A 15,000-nucleotide genomic window follows, 5' to 3' on the forward strand; every position below is an offset into this window, starting at 1 on the left:
TCTCTCTGTCTCACCCATGATTGTCAAGTCTGTCCAAACCTACCCTATGTCCAGCCGGTCCTAGTCCAAGTTCAAATTGTTGCAGTCCAACCCAAATGTCTCCAAAAGTCTGCCCTAACTATTCAGCTTATCCCAACTAGACCAAGCCGAACCAGCTGTCTAATCCTGTCCAATCTATGCAAACCTGTCCTCCCTGTCCAAGCCCCTCCAATCTACTCAAACCCATACAAACCTTTTCAAGCTTGTCAAGCCCATGCAAACCCATCCACCCTGTCCAAACCTGTGCAATCTGATCACACTGTTTAAGCTTGTCTAACATATTCAAACCCACTACACCATTCATGACTGCTCAATCCATGAAAGCCTGCACTACCGCTAAAATAGCCACACTTTATTCAACCCTTTCTGCCTGTCCAATCTTTTTAATTCCACTGTGGAGGAGGAGTTGTTGAGAATGAATTGTTAATGTAGGACTGGTTACACCAGTGTCTGCTTAGTGTACACGTCTATTATCCTGTGAGAGTGAGCTGATGCTAGGAGAGCTGACACCGACCTTGAGTATACTATCAACAATGGATACATTGTGGGTCACTTTGGCTTTGATCTAAGTCTGTCCAACCACCTATCACTGTCTCAAACATCTAAGCCTGTCCAGTCCAAGCAAGCCCGTCCCAACTGGTCCACCATCATCAAACCCTTCCAGCCTGTCCACTCAAGCCTGTGCCAACTGGTCCACCATCATCAAACCCTTCCAGCCTGTCCACTCAAGCCCGTTCCAACTGGTTCACTGTCATCAAATCCTACCAACCTGTCCACTCGAGCCCGAACTACCTGGTCCACTGTCATCAAACCCTTCCAGCCTGTCCAGTCTGTGCAAAAACCATCCAACCTTTCAAACCCTTACAAGCTAATTAAAAGAGACCAACCTCATCCAACCGTCCCAGCCTCCCCAAACCATACATACATGTCCATAGTGTCAACATGATATATTTTGTCCAAACCGAAGCAACTTTTCAAGCTCATCAAACCAAAGAGCATACCAGGAGTTCAAGGTTATGAATGTGATTTAAAATCTGGGGTTAACCGTCTTGTACCTGGTTTTAGATTAGGGTTTTCGTTAAGACAGGAGAAGACGCAATTTTCTCCTTCTGTTTAAGAGGCTGATCTCAAAGTGAGATAAATAAGAGAAAGAGAGAGATAAAAAGAGAGCAAGTAGAGACTCAACATATGGGAAATAATTGGCAGGTAATTAATGCAGAACTATCAGGTGCATTGTGCTGCATTGCTCTATTTTTGTTTACCCCGATGTTCTGAGTGATAAAATGTCAAATATGCAGGTGTGGGATCACATTATTATCCAAGTGATATAGAGACACAGATAGAGAGAGAGAGAGAAAGAGACAGAGAGGGAACATCTGGCCCTTTGAAAAGCCCCTGGTGTATAAGCGGAATTTTAATGATCAAATTCTGACAGACGAGAGACAGAGACACAGACAGGAAGACAGTTATGCCTGCAGTAAACTACAGGAGCAGCAAAACTTTTTATCTCCTCGCTAAAGCTGAAAAAAAACTTGGGTCAAGAAAGGTTGCTTTTATACATTACTTATTGTGACCACGTTAAAGCTTAAAATAGTCACGTTTTATTACACTGATTCTTGCTGGTGCCAGACTGTCTTTGTCCTTCAGTTGTCTTCAGTTGTGTCTTAATCCCAAAAGGCTACAATTTTATAGCTAGTCGTAAATTTCTCATATATTTCTCATTCATCCTTACAGTATGGTGCCGATAGCACGACCGGATGGCTAGCTAGCTAAAACATTCGAGTTGTTTCAGTCACCTAGTCAGCAAAGATGAAAACATTTTAAATCGGTCCACCGTAGAGGAGGAAAATCTCAGGTAGTGTGGATGAATTAGCATGCCATTTGGGTTTCAGACATGCTAATCATTAAATCAGTTCCCTTTTTGACTAAAATTCAGACATCAACCTTCAAAGCATGCGGCTACTAATCCAGAATGAGTAAGGAGGTCGGGTCATCTGCATATTTATCATACAAGGGATAGAAAAGAGATTTAGCGAGTGTGCAGAACTCCCATTTGTTCATCTGAGCACCTGCTTCATGAGGAACTCTCTGAAACACCCACACACACTTCAGCGCAGATGGATTATTTTCTTAAGAGATTACAAAAACCAAAGGCACAGGACCTAAGCATGCTTTGTGGAGTTAGCTTAAAAGAAAAAGAAAAAAGAAAATGAGCCGACGCTTCTTTTTGAAAGGCTCAAGCATGAATCAGTCCCTGTAATTTTTTAATGCCTGAGGAAGTGTGTTTTTCGGTCTGTGCTTGTCGCTCGGTGCTGGCTGTAGCAGGATTAGACACAAAAGCAGCACACTAGGGTTCTGTAATCGAGAATCACGTTATGATGGATGTTTTTTTTTTTTTTTTTTTTTTTACCAAACACCTCCGGCTCTCTTGAGTTTGGTCCTTTCTTAATGTTTCATTTTCTTTTTCTCCACCTTTTCTCAGATCACAGACTGGAGGCCGTGAGTCAGAGCCTGTACGTCTGTGGTCATGACGAGAAGGACGGCGGTTGGGATGTGAGCCAGTAAAGTATCTTAGAGGACCAAACAATGCATTTAAAAAAAAATGGAACAGAACCGATAAATACAGGAAAACTTGCTCACTGACTAACTTAGTGTCTGTAGAAGATACTGTTGCAGCCATCAGATGAATTAATGCAAATTATTTAAATGAATGCAGCTCATCAAGGCTTTAATGTTCTCTGTCTGTCTGTCCCTCTGTCTGTCCCTCTGTGTCTTTCTGTCTTTCTCCTGTCTGTCTGTCCCTCTTTTTATCTCTGTCAGTCTTTATCTCTCTCTCTGTCTGTCTGTCGCTCACAGTCTCTTTCTGTCTGTCTTTCTCTGTCTTTATCTCTCTCTCTGTCTTTATTTCTCGGTCTCTGTCTTTTTTGACTGTCTGTCTGTCTGTTTGTCCCTGTCTCTCTCTCTCTCTCTCTCTCTCTCTCTCTCTCTCTCTCTCTCTCTCTCTCTCTCTCTCTCTCTCTCTCTCTCTCTCTCTCTCTCTCTCTCTCTCTCTCTCTCTCTCTCACACACACACACACACACACACACACACACACACACTCTCTCTCTCTGTCTTTGATGTTAATACATTTTCAATGCACATTTGAAGTAAGTTTATGGTATTGTGTAATGCGTCTGTAGGCTAGCTAGGCTACAATATAATATCTGTGCACACATACACACACACACACACACACACACACACACTTGCTGTATCCAGCAGGAGCACATATTGAGAGATCTGGAGGCTTAAAGACTGCCGCAGGGTCGTGTGTGAAACTAATCCCACGCCTCAGAGCAGCGACAAGAGCTTCTCCATCTTCAATCTGCTCTACAAATCCCGACTCAGCAGATCTGACCAATGGCAAAGTGCAGAATTTTATTAGAACATTTCACTTCTAATTCAATTGGACTTCCTGGAAACCAGTTACACCTGTATACCATAGAGTAATAAAAACACTACAGCGCTGCTACTGACATATGAGTTAATACAGATTTACATCAAACCTATTATTCAATATTAAACTTAAATGACCCCAACACTGATATTTATTACGTTTTAAATATTATATGTCCATTATTTATAATTCTAATAGAATACAGGCATATTATTTAAAAAAAATCTTATTACTTATGTAACTAATTTATAAAAATATTCATAATTTTATTACCATAAACAATTTGAATATGCAGAATGTTAGCTGTGTGTAAGCAGGACGATGTCATGTGATCGAGTGTCATGTGATCGAGTGTGTTGTATTTCTATAATAATATATAAATCTGAAGGATAAACTGACCGAACATTTCATCTGCTTTGTTCATGAGAATTCTCTTCCTGTGTTAATGTCTCTGATTAAGATGCATCTGTTTAGTGTAGAGCTCACTTCTGAGGAATGTGTGAAGTGTACAGAGTGTGTGTGTGTGTGTCTCTGTGTGTATGTGTCTGTGTGATTGTGTGTGTGCGCTTGTGTATGTGTCTGTGTGATTGTGTGTGTGCGCTTGTTTATGTGTCTGTGTGCGCGTGTGTATGTGTGTGCATGTGTGTGTGTATGTGTGCGTGTGTGTGTGTGTATGTATGTGTGTGTGCGTGTGTGTGTATGTGTCTATGTGATTGTGTGTGTGCGCTTGTGTATGTGTCTGTGTGCGCGTGTGTATGTGTGTGTATGTGTGCATGTGTGTGTGTGTGTGTGTCTGTATGTGTGTGTGTGTTTGTGTGTATGTGTTTGTGTGTTTGTGTGTATGTGTGTGTGTTTCTGAATGTGTGTGTGTGTGTGTGTGTGTATGTGTGTGTGTCTGTGTGTGTGTGTCTCCGTGTGTGTGTGTGTGTGTTTGTGTGTGTGTATGTGTGTGTCTGTGTGTGTATGTGTGTGTGTCTGTGTGTGTGTATGTGTGTGTCTGTGTGTGTATGTGTGTGTGTCTGTGTGTATGTGTGTGTGTCTGTGTGTGTGTGTGTCTGTATGTGTGTATGTATGTATGTGTGTGTGTGTGTGTGTGTGTGTGTATGTGTGTGTGTCTGTGTGTGTGTCTGTATGTGTGTATGTATGTATGTGTGTGTGTGTGTGTGTGTGTGTGTGTATGTGTGTGTGTGTGTCTGTATGTGTGTATGTATGTATGTGTGTGTGTGTGTGTGTGTGTGTGTGTGTGTGTGTGTGTGTGTGTGTGTGAATTTTAAAGCTGTGCACACAGTTTTGTCCTACAAACAGTTCCTAATGTTCTGAGCACATGCAATTAAATTAAACATGAAGTTCTTACACAATAAACACACACACACACACACACACACACACACACACACACACACACACACACAAACACCCAGGCAAAATAATAAATGCTCATGGACCCTTTTGCCTCTTTTGTTCCACATAAAAGCTATTATTTACAGACATTAATGTTCCTGATTACAGCGTAATAAAACATTTAATAATGAACATGTCGCTCAGTTTACTGCAGATTTCTTAAACTTATCACAAAACTAATTAAAAAGAAAAAAAAAAAGCTAAATCAATATGAAATCAATATGAATACTGATTCCATGACTGAAAGTAAAATCTGTTGCTATGGTAACGTTTAAAAATGTTATTAAAGCAGGATTCTTTATCATCTCATCATTAGTTCTTTATTCTCACTGAAAATGAAAAGGAAGGTGTAAAAAAAATCAAGTACCTTGCAAATAAATAAATAAATATAATATAAATATTAAATGCAAATATAACAAAATCAGTCAAAATCAACAATTATGTTAATGTCTGAAATGCAACTTTTTTTTTTAAATAAAATTTGATCGATACTGATGTATATCATAAATTAATGTATGCAAACTTTATGTAAATTAGATGTAATCTGTCACGTCACCTGATGAAGACGTTCAGTCAGATTCACTCCTTTAGAAATGTTGCTCAGTCTCTTGAGTCAGATGTTTCTGTCTCGCACATTGTCCCTCTGTCTCACACCCCACCCCTCTCTCTCTCTCTGTCTGTCCTTATGTCCTTCTCGTCCTCCCTCTGTCTCTCTACTGAATCCTTGATTGTTTGTCTATTTTTGACAAAGTGCTTCTCAGCTGTGCATTTTGACCCTGCTCAGCTGGGCTAAGATGGTCCTTCAGCAAAATTTAATGCACACACACACACACACACACACACACACACATTGCTTGGGTGTTTTGATCTAAGACAAGCATCAGTCTTGAAGCTGAGTGTGTAAATGTGGAGTTATTAGCATGCAGCAGCTCAAGCTCAGTCAAAGACTTACAACACACAACACTCCTACACACACACACACACACACACACACACACACACACACACTTCTTATTTATCTGCTTTGTAGATTAAAGGTAGAGTAAGCAAATGTAGTGCAGCGTATATTGTAGTTCTCAGATAATTGGCATTTACTGTCCACATGCTTATTGTTTATTCTCTCTGCTTCAAAGTGCATCTCTGTCTTGCTTTCTCTCTTTCAGTCTCTCTATCACACACACGGACAGTGGGCTTAGATTATTAATCTACACACAGATAGACAGACCAGCATGAAAAGGAACGAAAAGGAGAGCCGTACGGCTGCAGAGGGTAAATTCAATAGATACAGGAACACAGTTCAAAGACAGATTGTAGATTGTAGGACAGAGTAAGAGAGAGTGAAAGAACACACCAGTGCAGAAATCATCATTTATACATCTGTACGTATGTCAGTACCTCCCTGATAAATACCACCCAAGTAATACCCCAATCCCAGCACTGACCAACAATGCTCCAGCGCTAGCATTGATCATTACTGCGCAAATCCCCACTATTATAAATACTGCCCCAATCCCAGCACTAATCAATACTGCCCCAATCCCCACTATTATAAATACTGCCCCAATCCCAGCACTAATCAATACTGCCCCAATCCTCACTTTTATTAATACTGCCCCAATCCCAGCACTAATCAATACTGCCCTCACTTTTATTAATGCTGCCCCAATCCCAGCACTAATTAATACTGCCCCAATCCCCACTATTATAAATACTGCCCCAATCCCAGCACTAATCAATACTGCACCAATCCTCACTTTTATTAATACTGCCCCAATCCCAGCACTAATCAATACTGCCCCAATCCTCACTTTTATTAATACTGCCCCATTTCCACCATTGGTTAATTCTACCCCAATCCCAGCATCAATCAATACTGCCCTAATCCCAGATATGATCAATACTGGCCCAGGTTTAGCATTGATCAATACTGGCCCAAGCCCTACTGTTATCAGTACTACCCCAATCCCAACATTGACCAGTTTTGTCCCAATCCCAGCACCAATCAATACTGCCCTGATCCCAGCTATTATCAATACCGCCTGCCCCAATCACAACACTGACCTATACTGCCCAACCCCAGCACTGACAATACTCCCACAATCCCTGCATCACTCATTACTGCCCCTATACAAATATTAATCAGTAATGCCCCAAACACATCATCAAATACTGCCCCAGTACCAGCATTCATTTTTCCCTTAGCCAACATGAGAAAATACTGGGATCAATTCAGTCTCCAGTCCCAACATTAATAATCAGCTCCGCCGATTACAATTTTTATGATACTACCCCAGGCACAAACTGAATCAATACTTCCAATAAATTTCAACATCAGTTAATTCAAACTTTAATCCCAAAATAGATCACGGGAGAAACGATTCCAGCCAGCAACGACCACTGAGGTGAGCAGACGATCATGTTGATCAATACTCTCTGAATCCCAGCATGCCAATATACTGGTGTTTGGATGGACTTTTAGAAAGGTCAGCTCTGAGTGCGAGCACACTTTCCAAAATACTTAATCAACAAATAATCAAAACGGCTAACGGCCAAACTTAACGACAACGTGAATCGATACTTTAAAAATGTGAAGATCGATCAATTTGTCCTCGATCCCCACATCGATCATGCTAGACAGTCCTGATATCCTGATCACCAACGGTTCAGGACTGTAAGAAAGCTGGTTGGACCACGAGGAAAGGTCAGTTCTGTCCTAAAAGGAGTCTGTACATAGACATTTTATAGAATGAAGAGTATTAATAAAGCTTTCCCAGTGAAATATGTTACTGCTCTAGTGCAACTATTTTAGCCTTTTAGCTTAAATAACAGATCTTTGTTACTGATTTGTTGAACAATTCGCAGTATTGCTTTGAGCCATGAGCCACAAGTGAGTCTTATAATAATATATTCCAGAGTCATAATGCTATTTATCCACATATCCTTAACTCCACAGCTACATAATTACGTCCAACCAAGGTTTCTTACACCTGCAGCAGTTTTCACACTATGTTCCTGGCCTTGATGTTGAAGAAAAAAAAATAAAAAAAAACACTTATTACACATCCCAGGAATTTTAGTCACTCTGAGAATCTACTAATGCTTGTTAAAGCTTTGCAGGTTTGAATTAACAAGAAAGTCATCGCAACAGATGTGCTGCATAAAAGGCGGCTTTTAATCTAATTTTGGTCGTGCGGAGAGGAACAAGGTCAAACAGCTGTTTGTGTTTTGTGGAATCCGCCATTTATTTCTTTTTTTTTTACATATTTTACACTTGCTTTGATATTTAATACTACATTAAACTATGAGGCTTTTTACACCTGGTCACTTCATGCGTTTTCTGTGATCCGATAGCTACCCGATGGTAAAAAGACCAGGTCTAAATGCCCTCCGAAATGTTTTGGAGACGGATATAAATCCGATGGTACAAACCACTTCAGGAGGTGGTTTTCAGGACAGGTGTAAATGAATGTGGTTTTTCAAGCCACATACGTCAGCGCTATACTCCTCCCAAACAGAAGTACGTCACTCAGGTGATCTTTCACACAGGCGTCTCGTCGGGTCTTAAAACGTGCTGCTGCTGCCAGCGAAAACGCAGCAAACAGTAAATGCTGTTTTTTGTAACATAAACGTCGTAACGAGTTTTTTCGCCTTTTTTTTGATTGCGTTCTGAAAACCGTATACACCAAAGCGTGTTCCGTTTCAATTACCCCAGAAATGAGGTCAAATATATCTGCATTTTTGGCGGGAGTAGAAAGATCGGATCGATATCCGATTCGCCGAGGCGCATTTATGTGGCCTAATGTAAATGGAACAGTTTTAACAAATCAGATAGCTATCGGATCAGAGAAAACACATGAAGTGACCGGGTGTAAAAAGGCCCTAAGATTTGCACAGACATTTTGGGTTGATCTACTGTATGTACGTTTACATTTACAACTTACAATTCAGTGAAAATCCAATTGTGGATTGTGGACCAGTCACTGTTTAGCAGTCGCCCAATCCCAGGTTTGATCCTTACAACCCCAATCCTGACATCGACAGAGTAACTGGGTTTCTAACCCACAGGGACCAGGCTTATTACTAACATAGTTTAGACATGAACTCGGTAAACTCTAAGCCGTGTTTCACTCTCTAGAAGATCTTAATGAATTGAACACACTCTGTTCTGTGGCCCATCTGCAAGATTTGAAGACGTTTCAAGGCTTTGCTGCATGGTCCATAGAGAGCAGCGGGAGAAACGATGGTAGTGACTGTGCAAGAACGGACAGATGGAGGGGTGGAAGCAGCAGAGGAGGTGGCTATCAATATCTTCCAACAAGACAGTAATGATATCTGTTTTAACACATTGTAGAATATCTAAGATTCTTCTCTATTCTATTCATGTCAGACATTCACACAAAACCCCAAAGACCAAACGTTCTCTTAACAAAATGGCTGTTTCTTGTTTTGTCCCTCGACCGCAGAGAACAGCAAATCTTCTCTCGACACCGTCTCGTTCTCCACAGAAAGACTATACTACTCTGCACTATTCAGCACACTCCAAAAGAAAAAGCAGCAGAAACATCAATAAAAGGATAAAGAGTTATCGACTCTAGCAAAAGACCCCGTGGGTTTTATTTACGGCAGGCTCCAAGTAAGGGAGAAGATCGTGGCAAATGTGTCGCATCCACAGCAACAGCAGACGGAAAGAGAGAGGTGAGAAGAGAGAGAGAGAGAGAGAGAGAAAGAGAGAGAAAAAGAAAGAGATTTCATGTCCCCAGGGAAACGTTTGCATACAGACCGTGTGATAAGGCAAGAACGTGATTTTAGCACCTTTATGAATCGTATCCTATCTGCCACTTATGGTAATTAAATCATTACAGGTTCACCAATTGTGAGTTTCCATAGAAATACCGCTGTGTTGTAGCTGAAGTGTGTAGTTAAAGCTTTTACTTCACAGCTTTCATTTCCACTGTCCTTTCAAAGTATTTACAGGGTCATACTGACGGCCTAGCCGGATAATTAACCAACACAGTAGAAAAAAAGGTTATGCCAGGTTTCTGGTTAAAGAGGAAGTAGGTTGCCATCGCAGAGTCGTTAGAATATCTGAGTCACACCTCCAGGCTTGGGGGTTTGATTTCTGACTCAGCCCTTTGTGGACGGAGTTTGCACGTAGTCCTTGTGCTTCAGGTGTCTCTTCCAGGTACTCTGGTTTCCTCTCACAGTCCAAGGCCATATGTTGTAGTCTGATTAGCATCTCCATGTTGTCCGTGGTGCCTGAGTGCGATGAATGGGCACCCGATCTCAGGGAGGAAACCCAAGTACCCGGAGGAAAACCCCATGCACAGGAAGAACATGCAAACTCCACTCACATGCACGGAGCAGAGGAGTGAACTGAAGCCCAAACCCTGGAAGTGCAAGTCATACACACTAACCACTAAGCCACTGGACACCACCCAGAATAACATCATCAATGTGTACCTATCTAGCATAACTCAGGGTTCTCCCAATGTTCCTCTGGGAGAACCCGCTTAGATATCATCTAATCAGTCCAAGGCCATATGTTGTAGTCTGATTAGCATCTCCACATTGTCCGTGGTGCCCGATTGCGATGAATGGGCACCCTGTCTAGGGTGTCCCTTGCCTTGTCCCCTAAGTCCCCTGGGATGAACAACAGGGTTCAGTGTGACTCTGTCTACGATAAGTGCTAGAGAAAATGCATGGACAGGTGACATTTGTCAAGCTTAAAACACTTGGATGGTTGGAACATTTATAGCAAATAAGCTAACGGTGTTGGGACGTGAATAATGTCCTCTGGGTCTTTTATCTTAATAAATGTTCTATCTATTGGACAAATCTAGATGTGAAGTCAAAGTCAGTGCATTCAGAGGTCTCTAGCCTGGCTTCCGCTGATGAATTGGTCGATAAATCAGCGCTGCTTGCGAGGCAGGGCACATGACCGTGTCGGATAATCAAAGTATGTTTATACAGAGGAGACGAGGGACATTAGCTTTGATTATTGCTTTCACTGCCTGTGATCACTGGTGTGTGTGTGTGTTTGTGTGTGTGTGTGTGTGTGTGTGTGTGAATTGCTCTTGCTCTTATTTTTTTTTTTCTTTGTGGAGGCATTGACAATAAAACACAATAATGTAGTGAAACCATTTTGTCGGTTCCAATAAGGACAAACACGAACTGCTCTCTATTTTATTAGCAGTATTTAAATTCCATGCCAGATTATACTGGTTAATTCTCAGCTACTGATGGTGTAACTCGCCATCATGGCCCTAAAACACGTCTCGGCAGGAGATAAGTGTAAACTGTTGTGTACATTTTCTTTAAACCATTCCTCTAAGAGTAAATAAATAAAGAAGTGATCCTCTGTCACAAAGGACTATTTGGCACCTCTGTTTCCTGCGTCATTTGAAAGGTTGAGGTCGATGTTGATATCATCTCTTAAACGCTGTGTCCACTTTATCTTTGCTGTGTGAGAGAAGAGGTTATTACCACCTCACGTCTAACGGTTTGCTGATACGGATCTGAAATTAGACGCACTTTCACACCGGAATTCTGCCTCCACCTTTTTTCCATTTTGGCCTACACAGGCATTATTCTTGTTCAGACTCGAAGGAAATTGGCCGCTAGCGCCTCGGAACAATTATGCTGTCATCGAGATGTATGTGTCCTAAAACGACACTCGGCGTAAGCAACAGCGGAAGCAAGGTGTAATTCCAACATCTCTGTGCCTGCTCTCTTTTTTGTCTGAGATCTTTTTTTTTTAAATTTCGACTTGCGTGTACTTTACCAGCGATCAATGTGGAGACTAATTACAGGAGAACTGAAGCAGAGATGGATCAGTAAACAACTGTGTGAACTTCCAGTGAAGAGAAACGAGCAGAGACTTCAAATTGGATGGAAGGCGCTTTGGTATGAGACCAATTAAAGACACACCTGATACCGTTAATTAAACCCTGCTGTCTGGGTGTTTTTAACATCTATCACATACATAGTAGTTGCTTGCAGTTTAGAATCAGTTGGATTTGAGATTTATTTGGTGTGCTGGATCAGAACCTTTATGTGTTGGACCTGACATACTGTTCGATGCTCTAGTACTAGAATAACATCCATTTTTTGTAGCACTTGTCCTACACAGGGGAAGTCGTGGCCTAATGCTTAGAGAGTTTGACTCCTAACCCTAAGGTTGTGGGTTCGAGTCTCGGGCCGGCAATACCACAAATGAGGTGCCATTGAGCAAGGCACCGAAACCCCCCCAACTGCTCCCCGGGTGCCGCAGCATAAATGGCTGCCCACTGCTCCGGGTGTGTGTTCACGGTGTGTGTGTGTGTTCACTTTAGATGGGTTAAATGCAGAGAACGAATTCTGAGTATGGGTCACTGTACTTAGCTGTATGTCATATCACTTCACGTCACTTCACAGGGTCACAGGGAGCTTGAGGTCTATCCCAGGGTACAAGGCGGGGTACAGGGTGCCAACCCATTGCAGGGCACAAATCACACACATTCCAAACAATTTAGAGATGACAATCAGCCTACATAGAAAGTTTATTGTCTCACAGAGGAAACCCCAGTAACTGGAGGAAAACCCCACGCACAGGAAGAACATGCAAACTCCACTCACATGCACGGAGCAGAGGAATGAACTGAAACCCAAAACCCATGAAGTGCAAGTCATACACACTAACCACTAAGACACTGGGCACCTCCCAGAATAACATCATGAATGTGTACCTATCTAGCATAACTCAGGGTTCTCCCAGCGTTCCTCTGAGAGAACCTGATTAGATATCATCTTACAACAAATGTTATATATAGCTTGTGGCCCTCCAAAGAACCCTGTGTGTGAGAGTGTGTATGATAGTACCCTGTGCCCTGTGATGTGTTGGCACTCTGCCCAGGGTGCCCCGAGGGCCCTGGGATAGATTGCAGGTTTCCTGCAGCCCTACATAGGGTAAGCAGTACAAAAAATGAATGGATGGATGAAATATTTATTTAAAATGTCCTGACATCTTCAGGACAGAGATACACCTTATAGCTGCTACATCAGGTTTATTAAGTCTTATACTTCATTTACATACTTATTTTGTGGATGTTTTGTGTAATTTGCTTTAGGATAAAAGGAATAAAACATTTCACGCTGTTATATAAAATAATTAGCATCAGCTTACAGCCGGGTGGTTTAGTCCTCACTTCTGCAGCACAGACGAAGCTTATTAATAAGTCGTTCTGGTCCTTTTTGAATCAGCCAGCTCTTTTTTTTCGCTTTGCCTCAGCATTTCCTACCTTGAGAAGAAGTCACACATCACCTCCTAGATTCTCCTATAATAGGCTCTAATGAACCTAGAACCAATAATCCCTAATTAGACCAGTTTTATTAAAGGTCTTCAGGCTGGGAAACGTAATGAGTCCTAATTAGTAGCAAACAGGGATGCTTTCTTAAGGTAAATACAAAGTGTGTGTTTGTGTGTGTGTGTGTGTGTGTGTGTGTGTATGTTCACTTGCCAAGAATCATCCAGTCATATTTCAACCCTATTTAAACATAAGCACTAGGTGTTTGTTTACCAGCTCATTTTCAGGGCTTAATAACGAGCTAATAATGAGTCATTAATCAGATGTTATAGTAAGAAAAAGGAAACTCTAAAAAAGTGATTGATTATATAGGAATTCAAGTATTTATTCTTTTATCTACAAACGAGCCCCATTTTTTTTTTTTAGCTAAAACACAACCAAACACCTGGCATTTGCATTCATTGTTGCACGTCCACAGAATTTGTGACTGTTATAAATGATGGCACCCTATCCAAGCGTTTTATTTTGCGTCTAACTGCAAGCCCAGCTGATTCTCCAGCAAACGCAGCTGCATGCTTTCAGAGCGTGTAGGACTCCAGCATTCTGGCTTTGGGGGCTTCATTTCTCACAAATCCTCAGCAAACACAGATAAAACCCAGTCAGATGAACAGAATTAGGAAGCTAATTTTGTCTCTTAAGTCACACGGATTATAAGGAGCCAACGCTCACCAATTACGTGCCGTTTCCTGTTATAGGTTATAGAGTTATAAGTGTTATTGGTGGGAGGAAAGTATCTCAGATGGATCAAAAATGTGGCATTTAAGTGCCAAGCCTTTCAGATAAGACTGTTATAAAGTGATATCAAGGATTTATGGAGGATGAAATTGGCAATTACAAAAAGAAGAACCTGGCGATTTATAGCTTCCCCTCCAGGATCGGTGACAAGTAGAACCTGTTTATAAAAAAAAAAAAAAAAAAAAAAAAAGAAAGTATTAAACATTCGAAGAACTCTCGACCCTCTTTATCTAAGATTTATGAGATATATTATGCAAACAATAAAATAGTGAGTGAATTAATTAATGTCAGGCATTCCGACAAGTTCAATGAAATTTAATTGGTTTTAATGATGTATGTGTTTTAGAGGTGTAAAGAGATGGAGGCTTATTCAAATGAAGCAATTAAAAATGCATTCGAATATTCAAATCAGTGAACTTATTCACATGATGATTATTTCTGAATATTTACACAACTTGTGGGAGGAGGCTACACTGGAAGCAGGTGGATTTTACCAAGAAGGAGGTGCTTATTCTGGATAAAAAATGGGAGGTGCTTGCTCCGGATAATCAAAAAGTGGGAGGTGCTTACTCTGGATAAAAATAGGAGGTGCTTGCCCTGGATAATTGAAAAGTGGGAGGTGTTTATTCTGGATAAAAAATGGGAGGTGCTTGCTCCGGATAATCAAAAAGTGGGAGGTGCTTACTCTGGATAACCAAAAAGTGGGAGGTGTTTATTCTGGATAAAAAAATGGGAGGTGCTTACTCTGGATAACCAAAAATTGGGAGGTGCTTACTCTGGATAAAAAATGGGAGGTGCTTACTCCGGATAACCAAAAAGTGGGAGGTGCTTACTTCCGACAACCAAAAAGTGGGAGGTGCTTAATTGAACATCAGGTGCTTACTCCGGATATCCAAAAAGTGGGAGGTGTTTATTCTGGATATTCAAAAAGTGGGAGGTGCTTACTCTGGATAAAAAAGTGGGAGGTGCTTACGCTGGATAAAAAAGTGGGAGGTGCTTACTCTATATAAAAAAGTGGGAGGTGCTTACTCTAGATAAAAAAGTGG

This window comes from Tachysurus vachellii, chromosome 2 (genome assembly GCF_030014155.1).
Source record: "Tachysurus vachellii isolate PV-2020 chromosome 2, HZAU_Pvac_v1, whole genome shotgun sequence".
Lineage (NCBI taxonomy): Eukaryota > Metazoa > Chordata > Actinopteri > Siluriformes > Bagridae > Tachysurus > Tachysurus vachellii.